Source organism: Lepidochelys kempii, chromosome 10, assembly GCF_965140285.1.
Source record: "Lepidochelys kempii isolate rLepKem1 chromosome 10, rLepKem1.hap1, whole genome shotgun sequence".
NCBI lineage: Eukaryota > Metazoa > Chordata > Testudines > Cheloniidae > Lepidochelys > Lepidochelys kempii.
In genome coordinates this window covers 59621654-59647406 of record NC_136389.1, presented here as the reverse complement: position 1 = coordinate 59647406, position 25753 = coordinate 59621654, and the positions used below count along the sequence as shown (strand labels likewise).

The 25753-nt window shown below is 41.7% G+C and overlaps 1 long non-coding RNA gene across 1 annotated transcript; it reads right to left on the bottom strand.

The window, feature by feature from the left end:
- Positions 1–685: 685 nt before the first annotated feature.
- Positions 686–25285, bottom strand: LOC140917946 (uncharacterized). The gene is made up of 3 exons (XR_012161045.2): positions 25186–25285; positions 14921–14956; positions 686–856 (listed from the first exon to the last, which is right to left on the bottom strand). It is a non-coding gene; the product is annotated as an uncharacterized LOC140917946 (long non-coding RNA).
- Positions 25286–25753: the final 468 nt, after the last annotated feature.

Below are 25753 nucleotides of genomic sequence, written 5' to 3'. Positions count from 1 at the left end.
TCAGGCTTGAGCCCCCCCGCCCCTCCCCCCAAGCCCTCTATCATGATAGAGGAGTGAGCTCAGGGCAGGCTTGCTCTCCACTCCACTCCCAACCTTTCCTCCACACTAGGCCAGGATTATGGTTATGGTGCATGGGAGGAGACCTTCTCTGAGTGGTCAGTAAGCAGAGTAAGGAGGAGAGCATTTTTTAAAAATAACATCAGGAAGCAGTGACTGCTCTGTGATTTTTTTATTTTTATTTAAAAAAAAATGCCATGACAAATCTGCAGCCCTACTCATAGTCAAGTATCCTCCCTCCAGCAGTGGACAAGCATGTAAAGCTTACTATACAGTGCCTCACAGGAGGAGAGGGATGTAGTTCATCTTAGATTTTTTAGGATTGTCCTGCTGCAAATAGGGCCATCTTGCAAGCACCACTGGCAGGATGCTTGAGTCCCAGAACCAGTTGTGGGACTTCTAAATCATCTTGTTGAAACACAATCACATTTTGATACAAGGGGGGATGTTTTTAGTGTCATAACAGTGTGGTGATGGCCAAGTTAGACCCTCCACAACAAACTGAAAATAGTAGGATAAAGTACAGCTTAGTACATATACAGTGTCTAGAAATCTTAGGCCTAGACTATTACATACATCTATGTGATCTTCCTAAATCATCTAAACTGTCATTAGTATTAGTCTTAAATTTTGGAGCTCATGCAGGTGTTTATCACAGTCTTAATGTTCTTTAACCAGACAAGGAGGTTACTTGTGCAGACCAAGCTGGTGCAACTCTTGCCTTCACCTCTCATACTGATCCAACTAGTCTTGAGGGGGATGGATGTGCATGTGTGCAATCCCAGTTGATAATCAGCATCTGAGATAGAAAGAAGAACTGCTTAATGGAGCTGTCCTGATATACATCTACCATCCAACTTGGCACAGGTAGCACTCTTTTCCACCACCATGCTGTCATTAATAATGCTCTTACGTAGTGCTTTTCATCCACAGATCTCAAAGAGCTTTACAAAGGAGGTCAGTGGTATTATTCATTCCTGCACCTGCATACCTCATTCACATCTAAAATTAAAAATAAACAACACTATGGCAAAAAAAGAAGTCTTCAATGTTCTAATATATACATATACCATCACAACAAGCAGAGTACCTAAGGCTTAGTTTATGCCAACAGGCAAATGATTTAAAGGGCTAGTGTCATGAATAGTCAAGTCCAGTCACTATTTGTTTTCCTTAGCAAATCAAACAGCAAGCATCAGACTCTCATTAAGAAATAATTGTATCTAATATTGCAGGTTTAGGGTCCTGCACTATGTACCTTAAGCAGATGTTCAGTGGCCTTTACTATATGCATTGGTGGTCTCCTTCCATGTGTAAACAGTCAGGATGAGCTCCACCCTGAAATCTGGTGGTGAGTTGTGGAAAAGAACTTCAGAGACTGATCTCATTTGCATAGGCACACCCACCCCACCTAGCATGAGCCCATAGCTGCCCAAGTGGTCACTTTGGCTGCTGTGGGATCCCCAGTTTCTCTGTTATTGGGTCAGGAAGAATAAATTGTAATTATCCCGATTATGTGACTCAAGGACAGTGGAACTGTACATGGCCTTTTGTTATGATGGAGGGACTCGCCCTCAACTAAGTAGCACTCACTAGGCAAGGGACATGGGTTCCAAAACTCAGTGAATTGAGAGAAGCTGGGGATAGGTATTCATATCTGGTGATATAGGGCCCCCAGTGAGGGCTTTACATGCTAATTGCACTTCCTCCTTTTTCCAGTGTGGAATATCAAAGCTAATTTTGATTCTATTAGGACTCTAGATACAGGCTGCTGAGCTGAATTCACTTTGAGCCAATGGTGCACCAGCACTGAGGCTCCCTTACTACAGGTTGAAATCACAAAAGAGCTAAACTTACCAAGAACTGAAATCACTGAGTGTTGTGTTAAGTAGTGGGGGAGCCTGAAGATATATTGCGGAGCAGTTTGCGGGACAGCTGGCAGAGCAGCTTGTGGGGTGGCTGGAATGGCTTATGGGACAGCTGGCAGAGCAGAGCAGCTGGTAGAGTGGAGCAGTTTGTGGGATGGCTGGAGCAGCTCATGGGGCGCAGCTGGCAGAGAGGAGCGATTTGTGGGATGGCTAGTGGAGAGGTGGGGCAATCGGTTTTGGACCACGTAAGCTGCTCCTTAAACCCCCACATCTCCACCCAGGTTTGGAGGTAAAACTCTGCAGATAAACTTTCGAGCTTTGGTGCTGCACTGACTAGGGACAGAGACTTTTGGGTTGTTGGACTTTTGGGACTTTGGGTGACTTTGGGTTGCTGTACTCAAGAACCAAAGGGAAAGGACATGCCCCAAATTGCTTTGGGTGGGTTTTTTTTGCTCATGGGTTGTGTTATTAATCCTGTTGGTGGTGTTTCCCCAACATAATGCCACATTGTTTCTCTCTGTGCTTGCGAGAGGGGAAGTATTTTCTCTTAGAGGCGCCCAGCGGGGGTGGTATATATTTGACCCGGGTCACTGGGTGGGGGTTTGAGCCGGTTTTGCATTGTGTATTGGAATGGACCCCCTAGATACTGAACCTGGCCCTTGTTGCTGCCAACTCTGATGGGCAGAAGGGTTACACATGTCTTAGTGTGTATGACAAAACCATCACCACTACTGTGATTAGTACTAAGAGGAGTATGGTCTGAGGACAGAACTAGGAGAGAGGAATTTGAGTTCTAAGCCTGGTTTTGACATTAACTCTCTGTGGCCAAGGGTAGGTCCCTTAACTCTTGCTTAGTTTGCCCACCTGTGAAATGGGGACAATACTGACTCACCTACCTTGAAAGGATTAGTTAATGCTTGCACAGCACTTGGATATTTTCATAGGGATTTTGCACTTCAGTCAGTACTTTGTTTAGCAGTCTTATTAAACGGGCTAAGTGTTTAAAGGATCTGGCAAATTAACTACTTTTTCACCTCAGAGCTGTGGCTCTTTCAAAAGAAGCATTTTGAACAAAATTTGTACTAAAACATGTGCCCTGCTTCAATTGATCTCAAACAGATTTGGAACCATGCATGTAAGGACAGACTCCAATCCTGTGAGAGGATGCTAAGGGGAAGCTTGCACTGCTGCAGGCACAGCCAAGGCTGTGGTTATTTTCCATGTGGGAATAAATGACTTCAGTCAACAAGGCTGTCAGGTCTGTTCTTTCACGAAGAGATTTGATAGTAAATTCACTATCAAACTTCAAGTATTTAGGGCTGGGAGACCCTCCATATGTAGTTCCTCTTATCAAAACAGCAAACTAAAAGCCAACAAGAATCCTAAATAAGCAGCACTGAAAGCTACACATACTGCTACTGGGGTTACACAGTAGCAGGCTGTTCTGAGAGAGAATCACGGGCGGCATGTGACTCTTCCATTTGGCCCTCCCCCGCTTAGCCTTCTGCCCCAGAAGCCCTGCCCAGGTTCCACTCCCAGCCCCACTTGGGCCCCCCCTTGCTTGCTGCTCATTCCTGTTTTCCCCCTTCCCCAGTCCCACCCGCCAGCCAGATGGCCAATTGAGTTGGCTAGCTGGCCACTCACGTGAGCATGCCTCTTCTCCCCTGTCCCTGGCCGCCCACCTGCCAGCCGAGCCAGCTGGTTGGGCTCCTGCACCTCTTCGTCCCACCGGCTGGCTGGCCAAGCATCCATCCATCCTACCACTCATGCACACGTGCCTCTTTGCCCACTCCCTCTCCCTGTCCTCTGCCCACCCACTGGTCAGCTGCTCACAGCTCTCACACATCTCTTTACCCCCTTCTGTGAGGCTCCCATGTGGGCAGAGCTAGGACAGGAAGACAGCGTGCTCCAAAGGCTGTGAGTAGGCTCTTTGGGGAGGCTTAGCCTCACCTGGCCTTTTATACCCACCGCCTATGCACAGGAGCAATGTATTTTGAGACAAAGGAAATGGAACAAGCAAAGAGCCAGATAGAAGTAGAGAGGCAGAATAGCAGGACAGTGTCTTTGATTTTATGTTTCGTATAGTTTTTTTTAATAATCTAGCAAAAACAAAGCTAGTTATTCCAATTTGAGATTAACACTATTGTTTATTACAATGAGAATCCTTGTATGGTGCATAACCACCTTGATATACATAGCAGCTGAACCCTTGTTGTCTTTACATTATGTCAAGCAGCTATTAAACATAAAAGGGATGTTAAAAGTATTTCTATCACTTGTATTATGATAGCAACGAGGGACTCCACTTGAGGATCAAAGCCCCATTACTCTTAGCACTACAGATATGTAACAAAGGTGGTGGTCCCCAGCCCAGAAAGCTCAAGAATTATGGGATTTTCATTGTAGTATGCCAACCCATTGTTTAAAAAAGGCTTCTAAAAGAAGCCAAATAGAAGCTTCATCTTTAGAAGTGGACATTTAGAAAAAACACACACCCTCCTTATAGAAGCTCCTATGGAATTTAATAAGGCCCTATATATATTGTTACTCCTTTTTGACCTGAGCAGCTAGCCAACAATTCCAGGTCTAATAGGTTGTTCCAGTTAGGAGTAGGAAGAGAACATGGTGACAGTCAGGTATTTCTTCGATGCAGTTTTGTTTATTTACAAAAAATGTACAAAGTCCTGTGTCTCTGAGAGCAGAATGAATCAAATAGCAGAAAATAGCTTCTTTTGCTCAGAGCACCAAAATATTCTTTTCAGCTTGCACCCCTGACCCCAAAAAATACTTCCTAGGTTTCTTCTAGGGTCAGCCACCATGCTTTCAGCTACTCCTCCAGGCTGTCTCTCAGCCTTTCCTTGTTTTTGTCTGTTCTGCTTCCCCCTGCCACATCACTAGTCAAAACAATACTCAACAAAAGCTTCTAAGGAGCTCATATATTCCTTTTGTCTTAGGTGGGGGGTTAGCTTTACAGTTGTTAATTGAAGGATGAGTTCACACCTCTGTCTCAATGAGGTTTTTAACTTAGTCCATCATAGGGTCTCATCCAGTTAATAGTATTAATGTAAACCTATTGTCTTGATAGGAAATTTATATCCTTCATATACTTTTGAAGCACTGTATAAAGTTCAATAGAAAAGGTATGACTTTCTATTAAGCTATATAGGACTTTTCCACCAGAGATTTACAGAGCAAATAGATTGCATATCAGTTATAAGTGATAATTATTGGCATTGATGAGGTATCCATCATTGTGGTTTCTGGATGCATTTTGATTGTAAAGGTGTCCCTGGAATAGGCAATATTCAGTTCGTGATCCTCTGCAATACCAAACTCGTTAACTTTAAGAAAAGGGAGTGAAGAAAATTTAACCAGTGGCCGAAGTTCATGGAGATGGAAGGATCTACATATCATGGTGTCACTGTGCCTCGGTGGGTCACAGCTGAGGATACCAGATTCAGGATGAACTGCTGAGAAATAGGGTAGACACACCCCAGACTGGTGGTTATTCTTCCATAAAATATTCCCTCCATATCACTAGAAATGAAATGGCTTTCTTGGCAGTATCCCCACAGCTATGACGTAAGTCAGGGAATAATAAGCATTCTCAGAAAGTTACAGTATATACAAAGAAAAGGAGTACTTGTGGAACCTTAGAGACTAACCAATTTATTTGAGCATAAGCTTTCGTGACCTACAGCTCACTTCATCGGATGCATACTGTGGAAAGTGTAGAAGATTTTTATATACACACAAAGCATGAAAAAATACCTCCTCCCACCCCACTCTCCTGCTGCTAATAGCTTATCTAAAGTGATCACTCTCCCTACAATGTGTATGATAATAAATTTGGGAGAGTGATCACTTTAGATAAGGTATTAGCAGCAGGAGAGTGGGGTGGGAGGAGGTATTTTTTCATGCTTTGTGTGTATATAAAAATCTTCTACACTTTCCACAGTATGCATCCGATGAAGTGAGCTGTAGGTCACGAAAGCTTATGCTCAAATAAATTGGTTAGTCTCTAAGGTGCCACAAGTACTCTTTTTCTTTTTGCGAATACAGACTAACACGGCTGTTACTCTGAAACCATATATATCCTTACATGTTGTCAAGGTTCCTCCCCCACTCTGAACTCTAGGGTACAGATGTGGGGACCTGCATGAAAACCTCCTAAGCTTATCTTTACCAGCTTAGGTCAAAACTTCCCCAAGGTACAAAATATTCCACCCGTCGTCCTTGGATTGGCCGCTACCACCACCAAACTAATACTGGTTACTGGGGAAGAGCTGTTTGGACACGTCTTTCCCCCCAAAATACTTCCCAAAACCTTGCACCCCACTTCTTGGACAAGGTTTGGTAAAAAGCCTCACCAATTTGCATAGGTGACCACAGACCCAAACCCTTGGATCTGAGAACAATGAAAAAGCATTCAGTTTCTTACAAGAAGACTTTTAATAAAAATAGAAGTAAATAGAAGTAAAGAAATCCCCTCTGTAAAATCAGGATGGTAGATACCTTACAGGGTAATTAGATTCCAAACACAGAGAACCCCTCTAGGCAAAACCTTAAGTTACAAAAAAGATACACAGACAGAAATAGTTATTCTATTCAGCACAATTCTTTTCTCAGCCATTTAAAGAAATCATAATCTAACACATACCTAGCTAGATTACTTACTAAAAGTTCTAAGACTCCATTCCTGGTCTATCCCTGGCAGAAAAACCAGCATAATTGACAGACCCACAGACCCTTTTGTTTCTCTCCCTCCTCCCAGCTTTTGAAAGTATCTTGTCTCCTCATTGGTCATTTTGGTCAGGTGCCAGCGAGGTTACCTTTAGCTTCTTAACCCTTTACAGGTGAGGGGAGCTTTCCCCTGGCCAGGAGGGATTTCAAAGGGGTTTACTCTTCCCTTTATATTTATGACACATGTCCATAGGTTAACTGAAATTTACAGAAATGTCACAAGGTCATCTAATCCAGCCCCCTCTGCTGAAGCAGGGCCAAGTTTGCCTAGACCATCGCTGACAGGTGTTTGTCAAACCGGTTATTAAAAACGTCCAATGATGGCAATTCAGAACCCTCCCTTGTAAACCTATTTCAGTGCTTAACTATCATAGAATCATAGAATCATAGATATTTAGGTCAGAAGGGACCATTATGATCATCTAGTCTGACCTCCTGCACAATGCAGGCCACAGAATTTCACCCACCACTCCTAAAAAAGACCTCACACCTATATCTGTGCTATTGAAGTCCTCAAATTGTAGTTTGAAGACCTCAAGGAGCAGAGAATCCTCCAGCAAGTGACCCGTGCCCCATGCTACAGAGGAAGGCGAAAAACCTCCAGGGCCTTCCAATCTGCCCTGGAGGAAAATTCCTTCCCGACCCCAAATATGGCGATCAGCTAAACCCTGAGCATATGGGCAAGATTCATCAGCCAGATACTACAGAAAATTCTTTCCCAGGTAACTTGGATCTTACCCCATCTAAAAACCCATCACAGTCCATTGGGCCTATTTACCATGAATATTTAATTACCAAAACCATGTTATCCCATCATACCATCTCCTCCATAAACTTATCGAGTTTAATCTTAAAGCAAGATAGATCTTTTGCCCCCACTACTTCCCTCGGAAGGCTATTCCAAAACTTCACTCCTCTGATGGTTAGAAACCTTCGTCTAATTTCTAATCTAAATTTCCTAGTGGCCAGTTTATATCCATTTGTTCTTGTGTCCACATTGGTACTGAGTTTAAATAATTCCTCTCCCTCTCTGGTATTTATCCCTCTGATATATTTATAGAGAGCAATCATATCTCCCCTCAACCTTCTTTTAGTTAGGCTAAACAAGCCAAGCTCCCTGAGTCTCCTTTCATAAGACAAGTTTTCCATTCCTCGGATCATCCTAGTAGCCCTTCTCTGTACCTGTTCCAGTTTGAATTCATCCTTCTTAAACATGGGAGACCAGAACTGCACACAGTATTCCAGGTGAGGTCTCACCAGTGCCTTATATAACGGTACTAAAACCTCCTTATCCCTACTGGAAATACCTCTCCTGATGCATCCCAAGACGACATTAGCTTTTTTCACAGCCATATCACATTGGCAGCTCATAGTCATCCTATGATCAACCAATACTCCAAGGTCCTTTTCCTCCTCCGTTACTTCTAGTTGATGCGTCCCTAGCTTATAACTAAAATTCTTGTTATTAATCCCTAAATGCATGACCTTACACTTCTCACTATTAAATTTCATCCTATTCCTATTACTCCAGTTTACAAGGTCATCCAGATCCTCCTGTAGGGTATCCCTGTCCTTCTCTAAATTAGCAATACCTCCCAGCTTTGTATCATCTGCAAACTTTATTAGCACACTCCCACTTTTTGTGCCCAGGTCAGTAATAAAAAGATTAAATAAGATTGGTCCCAAAACTGATCCTTGAGGAACTCCACTGGTAACCTCCCTCCAACTTGACAGTTCACCTTTCAGTAGGACCCGTTGTAGTCTCCCCTTTAACCAATTCCCTATCCACCTTTCAATTTTCCTATTGATGCCCATCTTATCCAATTTAACTAATAATTCCCCATGTGGCACAGTATCAAACGCCTTACTAAAATCTAAGTAAATTAGATCCACTGTGTTTCCTTTATCTAAAAAATCTGTTACTCTCTCAAAGAAGGAGATCAGGTTGGTTTGGCACGATCTACCTTTTGTAAAACCATGTTGTATTTTGTCCCATTTACCATTGACTTCAATGTCCTTAACTACCTTCTCCTTCAAAATTTTTTCCAAGACCTTGCATACTACAGATGTCAAACTAACAGGCCTATAATTACTTGGATCACTTTTTTTCCCTTTCTTAAAAATAGGAACTATGTTAGCAATTCTCCAATCATACGGTACAACCCCTGAGTTTACAGATTCATTAAAAATTCTTGCTAATGGGCTTGCAATTTCTTGTGCCAATTCTTTTAATATTCTTGGATGAAGATTATCTGGGCCCCCCGATTTAGTCCCATTAAGCTGTTTGAGTTTCGCTTCTACCTCAGATATGGTGATGTCTACCTCCATATCCTCATTCCCATTTATCATGCTACCATTATCCCTAAGATCCTCTTTAGTCTTATTAAAGACTGAGGCAAAGTATTTGTTTAGATATTGGGCCATGCCTAGATTATCCTTGACCTCCACTCCATCCTCAGTTTTTAGCGGTCCCACTTCTTCTTTGTTTTCTTCCTATTTATATGACTATAGAACCTTTTACTATTGGTTTTAATTCCCTTTGCAAGGTCCAACTCTACTTGACTTTTAGCCTGTCTCACTTTATCCCTACATATTCTGACCTCAATAAGGTAGCTTTCCTTACTGATCCCTCCCTTCTTCCACTCCCTATATGCTTTCTGCTTTTTCTTAATTACCTCTCTAAGATGCTTGCTCATCCAGCTTGGTCTACAACTCCTGCCTATGAATTTTTTCCCCTTTCTTGGGATGCAGGCTTCCGATAGCTTCTGCAGCTTTAATTTAAAATAATCCCAGGCCTCCTCTACCTTTAAACCCATAAATTCTTCAGTCCAATCCACTTCCCTAACTAATTTCCTTAATTTTTGAAAGTCAGCCCTTTTGAAATCAAAAACCCTAGTTGCAGATTTATTTTTGTTAATCCTTCCATTCAATTTGAACTGAATTAGCTCATGATCACTTGAGCCAAGATTATCCCCTACAACCATTTCCTCTATGAGATCCTCATTACTCGCCAAGACCAAATCTAAAATGGCATCCCCTCTAGTCGGTTCAGCAACTACTTGTTGAAGGAATCCATCAGCTATCGCATCTAGGAAAATCTGAGCCCTATTATTATTACTAGCACTCGTCCTCCAGTCTATATCTGGGAAGTTAAAGTCTCCCATGATCACACAGTTTCCATTAGTATTTACTTTATTAAAAACATTAAAAAGGGCTCTATCCATATCCAAATTAGATCCCGGCGGTCTATAGCACACCCCAAGCACTATCCCAGGGGAGGCTCTAATAGTTTTCTTCCCCAATTTAATTATTGCCCAGACAGACTCAGTCATATCCATTTCATCGCTTCTTATTTCTTTACATTCTATCTCATCATTGATATACAGTGCTACTCCACCACCTTTACCTTTATTTCGGTCTTTCCTAAACAGCACAGACCCTTCAATACCTGTAGTCCAGTCATGACTACTATTCCACCAGGTCTCTGTTATACCTATAATATCTGGTTTCACTTCCTGCACCAGTAACTCTAGTTCCTCCATTTTGTTACCTAGGCTCCTTGCATTAGTGTACAAACATCTTAATTTTTGCTGTTTGGCCTCACTCACATTCTGTACCCTATTAGGCACGGTTATTTTACTACCAGTATAACCTATTAGACTTGTATCTACACTGCCCTTCCTCCTACCTACAGCTGTATCCACTCTTACTTCATTTTCTTTCCACTCTATGCTAAATTCTGGCGTGGAGATTACCTGGACATCTCCCAACCATCTCCCCCAAATTCCTAGTTTAAAGCTCTCTTAATCAGTTGTGCAAGCCTCCATCCTAGAAGTCTATTTCCTTCCCTACTCAGATGAAGTCCATCCCGAGAGAACTGTCCTCTATCCATGAATGCCTCCCAATGGCCATACATCCCAAAGCCCTCCTTATAGCACCACTGCCTAAGCCATCTATTGATAGTCATAATCTTGTCACACCTTTGTTGCCCTTCTCTAGGAAGGGGCAGAATCCCACTAAAGATCACCTGAGCCTCAATTTCCTTAAGCGTCCTCCCCAGCCTAGCATAGTCTCCCTTAATACTTTCCAGCGAGAATCTAGCCGTATCATTTGTTCCCACATGAAGGATAATTAGGGGATTCTTTCCCGCTCCCTTTAGAATCCTTTTTAACCTCAGGTCTACATCCCGTATCTTAGCACCTGGAAGACAGCACACCCTCCTATTTTCTGGATCAGCTCTGGTTACAGGGCTATCTATTCTTCTCAGTAAAGAGTCCCCAATCACATAGACCTGCCTTTTCCTAGTGACGGTGCTATTCTCCAGTCTATCCCCTGTTCCCTCTGGCTGCAAGTTTTTTCCATTCCCATTCTCCCTTGTAATCCTTTTTAACCCATCCTGTATCCTCCTGGGGCTCATATTTGGTGTAATCTCCATTAACTCTTCCCCTTTTCCTATAGGACTAACCGCTCTTCTCTTCTTCCTTGCCCTGTCACCTTCAGTGACTACCTGCTGAGCCCCTTCTTCATTTTCCAACTCTGCAAACCTATTCTGAAGCTCTATTTCTCCTTCACTAGCCCGTCTTTTCCTCTGCCTAGTTCTTTTAGTCACATGCTTCCACTGACCACTTTCCTCACCCAGTCTCCCCTCAGAATTCCCTAGTCCTGCTTCCATCTGCAAGTCTGAGCTTTTCCCTTCAGATACCTCATGTCTTTGCTCCATAATCTGCTCAAACCCCTTCCTAAACTCTACCAGACTTTCCACCTGCATCTCCAAACCTCTGATCTTTTCCTCTATCAGACGGCATTTCATGCAGACAAAACTCTTACCAGGTGCCCCCTCCAGGATCATGTACATACCACAGCTTCCACATCCAGTCATCTTCATTTTGTCATCTGCTACATGGGTCACTCCCACTGCCACCTCTGAATCTGTCATAGCCTTCCCACCTAAATCCTGTTAATCTGGAAAACACAAACCACACCAAAACACCACCACCCACAGCAAAACCAAACCCCACACAAGCACCACAAGACAAACTCCGCTTTCAAACTCCCACTCAAACTCCCCTGTTTACAGCTCTGTTTGCTAGCTCCTGTGCCGCTGCCTGACTGGCTGCTACCTTTATAGGACCCCTAGTCAGTGAAGCCCCGCCCCCTAATCAGGGCTCAGCTTCTCTCCCAGCACAAAGCCCCTACAAGCCTCTACACATACAAATACTACCAATACAAAACCAAACACACACAAATACCTTCTCCTCCAACAGAACTCCCACTCAAACTCCCCTGTTTACAGCTCTGTTTGCTAGCTCCTGTGCCGCTGCCTGACTGGCTGCTACCTTTATAGGACCCCTCGTCAGTGAAGCCCCGCCCCTTAATCAGGGCTCAGCTTCTCTCCCAGCACAAAGCCCCTACAAGCCTCTACACATACAGATATTACCAATACAAAACCAAACAAACACAAATACCTTCTCCTCCAACAGAACTCCCACTCAAACTCCCCTGTTTACAGCTCTGTTTGCTAGCTCCTTCTATCCTTCTAGTTAGAAAGTTTTCCCTAATATCTAACCCAAATCTCCCTTGCTGCAGATTAAGCCAATTACTTCTTGTTCTACCACCTTCAGTGCGCAAGGAGAACAATTTGATCACTGTTCTCTTTATAACAGCCCTTAACATATATAGAGATTGTTATCAGACCCCCCGCCCCCTTACTCTTCTTTTCTCAAGGCTAACCATGCCTTAATCTTTCCCTATAGATCAGGCTCTCTAAACCTTTTATTTTTATTATTCATCTCTGGCCTCTCTCCAGTTTATCCCCATCTTTCCTGAAGTGTGGAACCCAGAATTGGACACAGTAGTCTAGCTGAGGCCTCACCAGTGCCTAATAAAGCAGGACAATTGCCTCCCATGTCTTACAAACGATACTCCTGTTAATATACCTTAATTATATTAGCCTTTTTTGCAACTGCACCACACTGTTGATTTGTATTCAATTTGTGATCTACTGTAACCCCGAGATTCTTTTCAGCAGTACACAGCCTAGCCAGTTAGTTCCCATTTTGTAGTTGTACATTTGATTTTTTATTCTTAAGTAAAATATTTTGAAGTTGTCTTTATTGAATTGCATCTTGTTGAATTCAGACCAGTTCTCTAATTTGTCAAGGTTGTTTTGAATTCTAATTCTGCCCTCCAAAGTGCTTGCAGCCCCTCCCATCTTGGCATCCTCTGAAAATTTTATAAGCCAACTCACCACCTAAGTTCCTTCTAAGCTGCGCGGCCTCCCAGCAGTCTATCAACTGCCTTGCACTTCAAGTGCCCCCTTGCCCCACTGCCATGCAGCTCCTATTCTCTGCAGCACTCCTAGGAGCCTCCTGCTTGCTATGCAGACCAGGGAGGGTTCGGGAAGCACTGATATCAGGGTGTCCCCCATCCTGCAGAGCAGGGGGGAAAGAGGGAGGGAAGGAGAGATACAACAGGGCTCCAGGGAGTGGGAAGTGGGACGGAGCTTGCTGGCAGCTGCTGCTGCATCTGAACAAGCAGGCTTCAGACTGGCGAGTGCCAATCTATTTAAAGGGACAGCATGCTTAAAAGGGGCAGTGCATGTCTGTCACACATGCACCCCTACCTCCCAACACATACTTCCTGCAATGCACATATATTCTGTAATTTTATGCTTTCAAAGTGCTGTTAGTTTAGTTTGACTCATCTATGCATTTCATAATTTTTATTTCTCTCTTATGACTCAAAGAATTAAACTTAAGTGTGAGTTCTAAAATGCCTAACCTGTCCTGGCTGGAGTAATTATTCCTATAGTAACTTTTAAAATATATATTACATCTAGGTTTTTTGTTTCTATTGGTGGCGTACATCTGCACATTACCTTGATATTGGTGCACATAAAATGCATTCCACACATGGAGGGAAAAAATTAGAGGGAACATTGCTCCACACTCATTAATGAAAATATTGGGAGGTGACTAATCCCTGCGGGACCCCACTAGTTACATTCACCCAGTCTTACAGTGAACCACTGAGAACTACTCTGAGTATGGTCTTTTAACCAGTTTGTAAATCACTTTACAGTAATTTAATCTAGACCACATTTCCCTAGTTTGCTTATGAGAATCTCCTGTGTCAGAAAGCCTTACTAACATCAAGATATATCACATCTACACTTCTGCCTATCCACTAGGCAGTAATACTGTCAAAGAAGGAAGTTAGGTTGGCTTAGAGCGATTTGTTCTTGACAAATCCATGTTAGCTATTACTTATAACCCTATTATCTTCTTGGTGCTTACAAACTGATTGCTTAGTAATTTGTTCTGGTATCTTTCACGATATGAAAGTTAGGCTGATTGGTCTATTATTCCCAGGTCTTCCTCCCCCCCGCATCCCCTTTTTATGATAGGTACTTTGTTTGCCCTTCTCCAGTCCTCTGAGACCTCACCCATCCTCTATCAGTTCCCGAAGAATTGCTAACAGTTCCAAGATTGTTGCAACTAGCTCCTTAAGTACCCTAGGGTCCATTTCATCAAGTCTTGCCACTTTGAAAATATCTAACTTACCTAAATATTCTTTAACCTGTTCTTTCCCTATTTTGGCTTGCATTCCTTCGCACTTGTTGTTGATATTACTTGTGTTGAGTGTCTGGTCACCATTAACCTTTTTAGTGATGACTGAAGAAGAATAGGCATTAAACATCTCAGCCTTCTTGATGTCAGTTATTAGCTCTCCTTCCCTACTAAATAGAAAACCTACATTTTCCTTCATCTCTCTCTTGCTCCTAATATATTTAAAGAACATTGACTTATGTCCCATTCTGGGTGTAACTCATTTTATACCTTAGCCTTTGTGATACATTCCAAGTAGTTACACATTTGAGAGCCAGATGCTAAAACAGAAGAAACTCCATTAGTTTCCTCATTAAAGGAAACTTATTTCATGCAAATCTATGTTTTCAAAATCAACAGCCTAGTAATTTTTTTTTTTTAAAACCTCAATTTTATATTATATTATATTTATAAAATTCACCAGCCATCACAGGTAGCATGAGCATGTGGTCATAAGAACCCAAAAGGGAAAAAAAACAAAAACAAAAAACACAACCACATTTAAATGACACTATCTTGTTGTAAATACATCCTTGGCGTGCAAGTCTGGGGTTATAGCACCTGGGGGAAAAGCAAGATCCAAAAAAAATATACATACTATATCATTTAGAGTATAATATGATCAATTAATGCTGTTGATCTTACCTCATTTGTTGCTCAGAAGAACCATGCTGCAATGATCTACAGAGAATATATTTTAAAAATAATAAATTACCTTGGAAGCGGTGTTAGAAATCCCCCCCAATAATTTTTGCATATCTTTTATTTTTATAGGAATTGCATCAATGTTGGGTTTGCATTCACATAATCTAGGAGTACATTTTTGGAATGAATAAATACATGAAAATTCAACTCAAACCACTGCATCTAGTTTTCAGTGAGTTACTACTTTACAGAGTGCCCAGATGCTCTATATTTGATAGCACCGTCCTATTTTCTAAGAAACTAACCTAATTTTGTCTGTCCCTTGGTAGCATAATGCACTGGCTTTTTTCGGTATGTGATGTTAGCCTCTGCTCAGTAGGCCAGAGAGAGTACGTCTTCACTGCAGAGTTACCATGGGCTCTATCACTGGGCCAGGTTTCTCCCCACTTCCAAACCATGCATGGCCATGCCCAATCTTTTCAAGAAAGTTTATTTCTTTCACAGAAGTTAGCACAAAAAACAGTCTTAACTCAATCCTTGGCCCCAGCCTTCAGGGCCACCACTTCTAGAGGTGTCTAGCACTCCAACTCCTGGCAGCTTGCTAGCCTCAGCCACCTCTACTCCCTTCCTGAAGCAGCAGCAACTGCAACTGCAGGACTGCTGCCCTGAACCTTTGTCTTTAAGGGCCCGCCACAAGTGTTCTCTCTAATCCTCTGTGATTTTTCCCTCCCCAGGGCTCAACCTGCCTCAATCCTTCCTCTCTCAACTACCTCCTAGCAGCCTTTTATAGTCCCAGCTGTAGCCCAGCCCTCTTTAATTGGCTGGATTGGACTCACCAGCTCTGGTCCAGGGGAACCAGGCTTAGTCTATCCACAAGAACTAGCTACCCTGAGGCAGGCTCACATTCCTCATGTTGTCCCAAGCCCTCTTAGAGTTTGGGAGTGCTTTCAAGCTGGGCTACCTGGCTCAGCTAGGGATGTGGGCTAGAGCTCAGGTGTTCATAGAATATCAGGGTTGGAAGGGATCTCAAGAGGTCATCTAGTCCAACCCCCTGCTTAAAGCAGAACCAATCCCCAATTTTTGCCCCAGATCTGTAAATGGCCCCCTCAATGATTGAACTCACAACCCTGGGTTTAGCAGGCCAATGCTCAAACCACTGAGCTATCCCTGCTTTCACTCAGGTTGGTAATCCACCCACTTTGCAGGCTAAATCACTTGAGTGCTGGAAGTCCTCCAAGGGCTTCCCCCAATTCTGCCCCATGTGCCCAGAATGACAGACAGTTTCTCCCACAATTAAACTAGGAAAGGACCATGCAGCAGCTCAGCTTACTGTAGCACAAGGAACCATGGGATATGTCCCCAGGAGTACTAGTGAGATAGATGGGGAAGTACAATACCAATGAGGCTGCAGTAACTTGGATATGCTTTGTAGCATGGCCAATCCCTTGAGTTATCTCTGCAGTGAAGACATGCTCAGAGAGGATAAGGCATATGAACTACTGTGGGAGTATCTCTTAATATTAAAAGAGTGTTTTAATAGTAACTCCCCAAATACATGTGATTTACCTAGTAGTTGTGTCTATAGTACATGGATTTATCACATCCTCTTTTGACACTGCCATTTAGTACGCACTTCCTTGAGTAAGAGAAACATGTGTGGTTCCCTTGTTAACCACACATTCCCTCCTCATACATTTGTGAAGAATGCACTTACACATTTATAGAAGGTTCTGTGACTCCCTTACCCCTCCCAAGGGACATGAAGTTAGTTTAACATTTTATGAAATAGTAAAGAGCATGTGGGTATACATTTTAAGTGAGGAAAACGCTGCTGAATCAGTTTAGTATATGTGTAAAAAAATAGTGAACTTGATTAAGACTTACAACAGAAGGGAGTTTGCTACCTTACCTATAATATTCACTATTAAATTCTATGGTTAATGTAGGAATATATCAAATATCATGAAACTCACAATAAAGTAATGAGAGTCGATACTATCATAATTATAAAGAAAAAATAAAGGATTATACCAGCCAGAGTACAAAGACCTAATAAACTCTTCCTGCACTTCAAAAATCCATCCTTAAAGCAAACAAGGAATGCACTTTCTTGTCTAAATTCTTGCTCTGTTCTGTGGATTTATGTTTCCCATACATTCGGAGAAATCAGCTTCTTTTGACAGACTTGAAGCATCAGGAAGAGCTTCTGGGGCAGGGAGAGAACCACCACCAATTGCTGGATTACTGGCAACAGCAGCTAGCGATGTTTCGGCTGCCTAGGATAGGCTGTTAACCTGGGACTTGCCAGAGGTTAAACCTGATGAGAATGTTCTTCTCTCTTGTTTTTAAGAATGTGGATCTTTTTCTCCCATTTGAAACACACTGTATAGATCAGTGTGATCAGCCGGTAAACGAGCATCACATCAACACATGAGGTTGTGGGTGGACAATTAATATGATCACACAACTAGAACACCAGTAACCTAACTCTCCACAGGCTACATTAGAGGAACTGACCTATGTTCAGGATTCCCTGAATTAGTGTATCAGTATGAATATAAATAACTTTTGAAGAGGGGTGTGGGATAACTGGTTAAAATATAACACCTCATAAAATTAACAGGAGGCAGTGGCAATACAAATACTTAATAATAGGCAGACAGACTGAGGACAGTAACAGCTCTGAAGACACCAGCATTAAGATTTGTGTTTACCGATTTAAAAAAAGACTTCTTTTGAACCAGTGAAGGAGTATACCTACCTCTTATCTGTGCTAAGAGCTCTTAATCAGAACAGCCTGGTTATGGTCAAGGAGACTGACTCCCTTCTCCCCCGTAGGAACTATTTAAACACAAACAGTAAGCTTAAGCAAGAGAATGGGTCAGAAGTTGCCTTGCTTCTAAATGGATGGTGATTCATTTCTAGTTTTAGAAGGTTAGTCTTAGTAGGTACAGAGACTTTAGTAGCTCTGAATGGTGGGTCCTGAGGTAAAGGCCTTTAGAGTGTTATTCCAAGTGCTCATTCCATGGGGCTTCAGTAAAGGAGACATACTTATTTTGATCAGTTTGTTTTGGCATCTCATTATCTTGGTCTGTGTAAGTAGATTTGATATCCATTTGGTGAAAGCAAGGTAGGGATCTCCTCCAGTGCTGCACCTGGCTTTAAGGAGGCACATAGGATAGCCCATCCCTTTACAAAACCAAATGTATGCCATGCTGTCTTTAGAGCCCAAGTAATCATATTGAGAAACTGACTCCTTTGAATTTAGTGCTTTTTTCAGTGAATTTTTTTAAATAACTGTTTTTATACAGACTTGCTATCATCTGTTTCTCGAAACATTTTTTTTCCAAGTGCAAGATAATCATTCTAGTGTATCATGCTAGTAACTTTAAACTGGATTCTATTTTCCAAGGTGATAGAGCTTAAACTCTAAACTATTAAGAGCCTGTTTTAAAAATACACCCATCCTTCCTTTTATATTTTTGTATAAAAGCAAAAAATCTTTAATTACATCCCCTAGTGACAAATGCTTTGGTTCCCTCCCCAGTTCTAAAGAGACCTTTTCTCCAGTGCAAACTCTCACCCTGGCTCATAATTATTCTTGTGATCCTTGTAGATGCTTTATTGAAAGAAAAAAAAGTGTCCATTATGCAACTTGAGGGATAGCTCTTGGGTCTGTCTTCCTCTTAGAAATTGTAGGCCCAAGTGCAATTGTGACCACATGGCTGCTAGGTAAAGCCAAGAACAAAGCAGAGTAAGGTGCATTTCAGCTAAGGAAGAGAAGAGTGAGGAAGGAAAAATTGTTTTAATCTGTCCCAATAATTCCAGGGGCGCAGCTACAGAAGGGAGGGCGAGTTAGGGATGGCAGAAATGAAAGGGCTAGAGCACAGCAGATAGCTGGCCTATTGAGATGGGGCCTTCTGCAAAAAGTCAGCAAAAAGACAGCAAAAGCTAGCATCAGGCCTGCGTATGTGCTTTAACAGCAGTTCCAGACAGACCTGTACATGAGCCCTGACTTACAGGGCAGCCAAAAAACAACTGAGATCTCACCACTGACTTAAATATTTTTGGGATCATTGCACTATAGCTTAGACAAACAAAATGGTACCAGCATCTAGGATAAATGAACTGCGGTGGGAAGAGAGCCAGGGAGGTTTGTTAGAGTAGCCCCTATCCCTCTATTAAATGGACAGCTGGTGATCCATGTATTTGCTTTGTTCACTGCTGTTCTATCAGGACTTCTTAATTTCATTTAAGTATCTTTAATTGATCTTACTTAGTGGCCAATATATAGTAATATTTATTTTATTTACTATTTGATACAACTCACCCCTATTGTCACCAATTATATTTCTCTAGTACATGTGTAATTTTGTTATGGCCTAACCAACTGTCCCACAACATTTTTGACTGCCAATACTTACACTGAGTTCTCATTCTCAAAAAGTATAACAAGAAGCCAGTTAGTTTAAAATCTGGAAGGAAGCATCCAACCTAATCGAACCCAAGGCCAGTGAGACAATGACCCCTAAGGGTCCAAAAAAAAAAAAAGGCGGGGGGGGGCGCTATGTGATGAAGCTTCCTTATTTATTAAATACAGGTTTCAGAGTAGCAGCCGTGTTCGTCTGTATCCGCAAAAAGAACAGGAGTACTTGTGGCACCTTAGAGACTAACAAATTTATTAGAGCATAAGCTTTCGTGAGCTACAGCCACACGTACTCCTGTTCTTTTTACTAAATACAATAACTTTTAATGCGGTATGTCAAGGCTGAATCTCCACTCTGTCATTGAGTGCAGGAAGTGGAGGCCTGCAAGGATTTTAAAAATTAATACTTGCCACTCCAGGCTTGTATTAAACTTCCAAGATTACAGCTTCTCTCTGACCTTGGCTTGGTAAATGCTGCCACTACCCAAATGCAAAAAATACCAACCACCACCAACAAAACCTTTCAACTCAGGAAGGAGCACTTGGGAATTCCTCCCTCAAGCCCTTTCACACACCCCCTTTGGGGAAGAGCTGAGAAAGAAAACAAAGGAAATTAGCTGTGGCTATACGCTAATCAAACATGTACAAACCTCTTAGGGACACTAAAAAAAATCCAATCCTGTTCTTAAAAAAAAGCAAGTTTTATTAAAAACAAAAAGAAAATACACATCTGTAACTTAGGCTTTTTGCTGGATCTTAAAAGAAACAATTACAAAAATTACACACCCAAAATAGCTTTCTTGGCGATTCTGCTTAAAGGTTACAAGCAAACAAAAGTATCTGGGGTTAGCAGAGATCCACAAGCTAAAAGAAAGAATAAACCTGATCACACGTATCTAAACGTTCCCCATCCAAATGATTCCTTCCAGGTATGGAAGATAATTTTTCATACCTGGTTCAAGATTTACACAGCAGTCCTGCTTATAGCATTGCTGCTCTGCCCCTGCTCCTCCAAAAAAACAGACAAAAGGCAAGTTTCTTTTCCATTTTAAAAAGTTCTAGCCTTCCCACTGTCTCTTTTGGTCAGGTTCCCACTTTTTTTTTTTTTTTTTTAAACCTGTGGGCTTGTTAACCCTTTACAGGTAAAGCAAGCAAAAAACAGTTGTAAAATCCTGCTTGGTAGCTATCTGAATGGCTATGTGTTTATCAAAGGGAGCTACACCTCCCTTCATTTATCACAGGGTATTAATAAGGCATTTAGGTTTGAATTATCATTAAGCACATCAAATATTCTCAAGTATCAGTAAACTGCCATACAAGTACTTGTTGTAGCTGTTTAGTGCTAGGATATTAGAGACCTGAAGAAGAGTTCTGTGAAAACATGTCTCTTTCACCATCAGAAGTTGGTTCAATAAAAGATATATTCTCTAATATAATTACTTGAACTGACTGTAACAAAGAGGACCTTTCTCAGTTAATGCTGATGCATACTAATCTAGGAATACTAGAACCCTGGACATCTGGAACATAACACTTTCTAGAGCTTGGACTGATTTAAGAATTAATTTCCATCTGTATGCCCTACTAAATTCCTTTGATGCAGGTATGCTATATGTTTTATGAAACAGAAGAGATTAACAATGCAGCATTCCATCACAAAACAGGGCCTGCTAATAATCCCACTCCCATTAGATATTTACAATTCTATCATATTTCCTAATCAGGACATAGAAGTAACAAATTACAAAACTCCATGCTGATTACTAAAATGACTAGTTAAGTATTAAAAGCTGTAAGCAAAAACTCTTTCTAGAAAACAAAATCCTCAATGGAAAAGAGTGATGCAGTTGAATAAAGAAGCAATCCAATTTGTTCCCTTATCATAGCATTAGAATTGCAACAGGAATTCCTGAGTTCTAATCCTAGCTATATTGACTGTTGCTAGCCTTGAGCAAGACATCTAACTCTCTGCTTCTGTTCCCCATCTGTAAAATTGTCATATGAAAATGAATATGTACTTCTGTACATAAAGGTGATATCAGGATTAAATTGATTATTAACATGCTTTGAAGATTAAGGTCTAGATCTGATAATATGCCAGAGCAGTGCTCTTCAAAACTGAGATGGGAGGATAGGTGGCTTTATTCCATGTTTCTGCTCCTTAGTTCCAGCTCTGGCACAACTTTGAGCAGCCTGTAACCTGTACTCAGTGAAATACCTTGAGAGTGGTTATAACCATGGATTTCATGAGTATTGCGGTCCTTTGGTCATGTCTTCTTCCTGGCTACACCCTCATAAAGGAGAGGGGGCCTAGGGATGACTATGCCAGCTTTAAGACCCCTGGGGATGCCAATAGAATCACTAGCTGGTTGGATCCACTGGTGTTCCAGTTCCAAGAAGCAATGTCTGTACAGAGTTCAGAAGGAAGAGTATTCTGAACAGTGTTATACTTCACTGAGTGAAGGACACTTACTCCTGGGGAAATTCTGCACCAAAATGTTAAAACGTTTAAGAAATTTTTTACAATATTTTAAAATTCTGCATATTTTATTTGCTGAAACAACAATATAATCATGCCAGTTTCAATTATTTTGGTAATTTATTTCAAAATTCTTCTCAGCAAGTATGTCTGTAACAATAAAGGTAAAAGAAAGATTCAGAATTTTTTTTTTGACAAATAGGTTCCTTACTAGGCATATTAATACAGAACTTTGAGTAATTCATTTAAACTACAATACAGAAATGTATTTCCTGCACCCCTCAGAAGCAGTAATGGAGGAGTTGAGACAGGGAAGGCACCTGGGAGTGAACCTGGAGGGTTGTTGGATGTGAGTAGGAGAACTCTAGAAGAGAGGTTTTTTGCAGGGGTGATCGTTCGGGAGTTGAGGACCCCAACCTCTCCCATTTAGTCAGGTACATCCTGCCCTTGCTTTTGTGTGTCCCTGCACCCTCTCCCCACCATATCCCCATGTATCCCTGTCTCCCTGCCCCATCCCCCTGCACCTTCTACCTCCTGGCCCCATGTGGCCCTGCAGCCCCCCTCCCATTCATCCTCTGGCTCAATCCTGTCACCCTACTAGAACTTAAGTACCCCAGTCTGTCCCTGCTGCTAGCCCTTCTGAACCAATCTGTGATCCCCAGCATCCCTGTGTACCCTGCTTGGTCTATCCCATGCCTTCTCCCCTGACCCAGTGAGGAATGCAGCCTCTGCACAGGCTAGCTACCCTCTCTTCTGGTGCTACAGCAGTCCTTGGTGGGAAAAAGGTGTAACTGCAGCACCTCTCCAGCAGAATCTATATTCTGTGGAGAAAAAAAAAATCTGCGGGGTGGAGAGACATGAATTCTGTGCATGCACAGTAGGGCAGAATTCCCCCAGAATACAGAAGGAAGTACTTCTATCTAAAACTAATGAAAGCAAATGCTAACAAATCCCAGAAAGGCAAAAAGAATATTTGGGTATGTCAATATAACAATTAAAAACCTTTGTCTGGCCCATGGGCTAAGGGGCTGTTTAATTGCAGTGTAGACATTTGGGCTTAGGCTGGAGCCTGGCCTCTAGGACCCTGAGAGGGTCCCAGAACCCATGCCGCAACACAAGCCCAAACATCTAGACTGCAATTAAACAGCCCCTTAGCCTGAGCCAACTGGCAGAGGCCAGCCATAGGTGTGTAATTGGAATGTAGACATATCCTTTATTATTAGATGTCTAAAGGATCTCATTCGCCTACTGTTCAAATCACTACTGTCATATTTACATCTCTATTTTCCGCCTTCAGAGTTGTATCTTCCTGAAACGCCAGCATTCATTAGAAGTACTCAATATCTATATATTGGCAATAGGATTCTAAAATCCTTAAGGTACAGCACAGGACATTTGATTTATTCTAACAGTGATTTATTTGGTGTAGATGCAGCAAAGGAGATTCCATGAACTACATTAATTCATTAAGGGCTTGTAGGATTTCTTAACCATCATACATCCTATCAGATCAGGACAGGATATACACACACACACACTCCTGAGGGGGTGCTGGCTTTAGGGAATTTACATTTTCCACATTGAAGCCAGCTTTGGGATTACTCATATGTCTAAAGTTTGCTAATGGAGGCCTAAATCTCCTTGTCTCAGCTAAGAAAGCTCAGAATCTCCTTAGACTTTAATGTCACTGTTAACTACCTATTAAAGGGTTCTTATGAAGGGTACCATAGGCATCCACTTCCTATAACTCTGAGTCACTTCTACAGCATGCTGACCTTCTGGCTAGACAACTTTGTGAGAGTCCAAAGTTGATACAGATCACTGACTACAGAGCAAAACCATTAGTTGATCTGATATGAATGGCAACACGTGTGACAGGAAGGATTACTAGTGCTTGCATACATAGAAGTAGAAGTTCTTCTGAACAGGGCAAACCTCCAGTTCACTAGAAAGTCTTATCTACCAGTTACACCTTAGTGTATGGTCAAGGAACCATCTATAGTACATTTATCAGTTATGATTAGCTAACTAGATATTCATCTATATGTTTAAAACAGGTGTGTTCAAAAAAGTGGCCCACAGCTAGGTATCTTCTCTTACCTAAAAGATGGAGCTAGTGTCTGTGGAGACTGTAGTTTCTAGTGCACCTTCTTAATGCAAGCAAAGGGCTGTTCATATCAGGACAGAATGTTTAATACTGGCATTTAAATTTCCCTGGGATATGCTGACATTAAAGATGAAGTTAGCTACCATCTTTTCGATGTTATGCAAATTAGTTGTGGCCGTTGAACTTCTGGCAACTTCTCAATTAAATCTTCTACCGAGCAGATTTTTTTGTACCCTTGCTTTAAAGGGTATCCCATTATTCAATTCAGATAATAAAAATTGCTATTGAATGCTGATTTATTGGCCAGGTGGATTGCTGCATGGAGGGTGGAACACAAAAAACAAGCACCCGCCTTTTGTTTTTTTAATTGGCAAAAACTCTATATATCACCCTCATACACAATATGCCAGTGTTCCTGTAAGGTGTCATTAAATATAAAATTATTCTTTAGCCTTCTGCCAGTGTAATGGGTGAAGAAACATGTGAGCTCTAAATTAGTGACTTTTATTCATTAAACATTTTGTATCTTTGTACAAAGAAGGACTGAAACCCCCAGATTAAACTAAACCAGATTAAACTAAAATTTCAAGACAACAGAAAAAAATGAATAAGTATCTGAACAACGATGATGCAAGTAAAGAAGGTTGGAGGAAGCTGGGTCAAAATGGGATGACCTGGCTAATTATCAACTGACACTGATCCCAGGAAAGATAATGAAGGGGCTGATATGGGATTCAATTAACAAACAATCTAAGGAGGGCAAGATAATTAATGCCAATTAACACAGGTGTACAGAAAACAGGTCTCATCAAATTTAATCTTTGATAAAGGTAGTAGTGTTGATGTAATGCTTAGAGTTCTGTAAGACATTTGACAAGGTACGGCATGGCATTTTGATTAAAAAACTAGAATGATATAAAATCACCATGATACATTAAATGGATTAAATTGCTAACCGATAGGTCTCAGAATGTAAACATAAATGGGAAAAATCAAGCAGGAGTGTTTCTAGTGGGGTCCTGTTGGGATTGGTTCTTGGCCCTATGCTATAATATTTTATTAATGACCTTGAAGAAAACAAAAAATCACCATGCAGATGACACAAAGTAGGGAGTGATAAATAACGAAGAGCACAGGTTCCTTATATAGAGCAATCTGCATTGCTTGATAAGATGGGCACAAGCAAACATGCACTTTAATACGACTAAATCTAAATGTCTACACCAAAAACAAAGAACACAGGCCATACTTACAGGATGGAGGACTTTATCCTCAAGCAGGGACTCTGAAAAAGACTGGGAAATCCTGGTAGATAATCAGCTCAACATGAGCTCCCAGAGCAGTGTTGTGTACGTCTCCACTGTAAAGAAAAACCTACAGCACAAAGTCTCAGAGTCCAGGTCAATTGACTCAGACTCATGGGGCTCAGGCAGCAGGGCTAAAAATAGCAGTGTAGACATTCCTGTTTGGACTGGAGCCTGGGGCTCTGAAACCTGGCAAGGTGAGGGTATCAGAGTCTGGGCTCTAGCCCAAGTGAGAACGTGTACCCTGCTATTTTTAGTCCTGGAGCCTGAGCCCTGTGACCCCGAGTCCGCAAACCCAGGCTGACACTTGGCATTTTTCTTTGCAGGTAGACATACCCAAAAAGACAAATGGGAGCCTTGGATACATAAACGGGGAAATCTCAAGTAGGAAGGGAGAGAGATTATTTTACTTCTATATTTGGCACTGGTCTGACCAGTGATGGAATACTGTGTCAAGTTCTGGTGCCAACAATTCAAGAAGGATGTTGATAAACTGGAGAGGGTTCAGGAAAGAGGC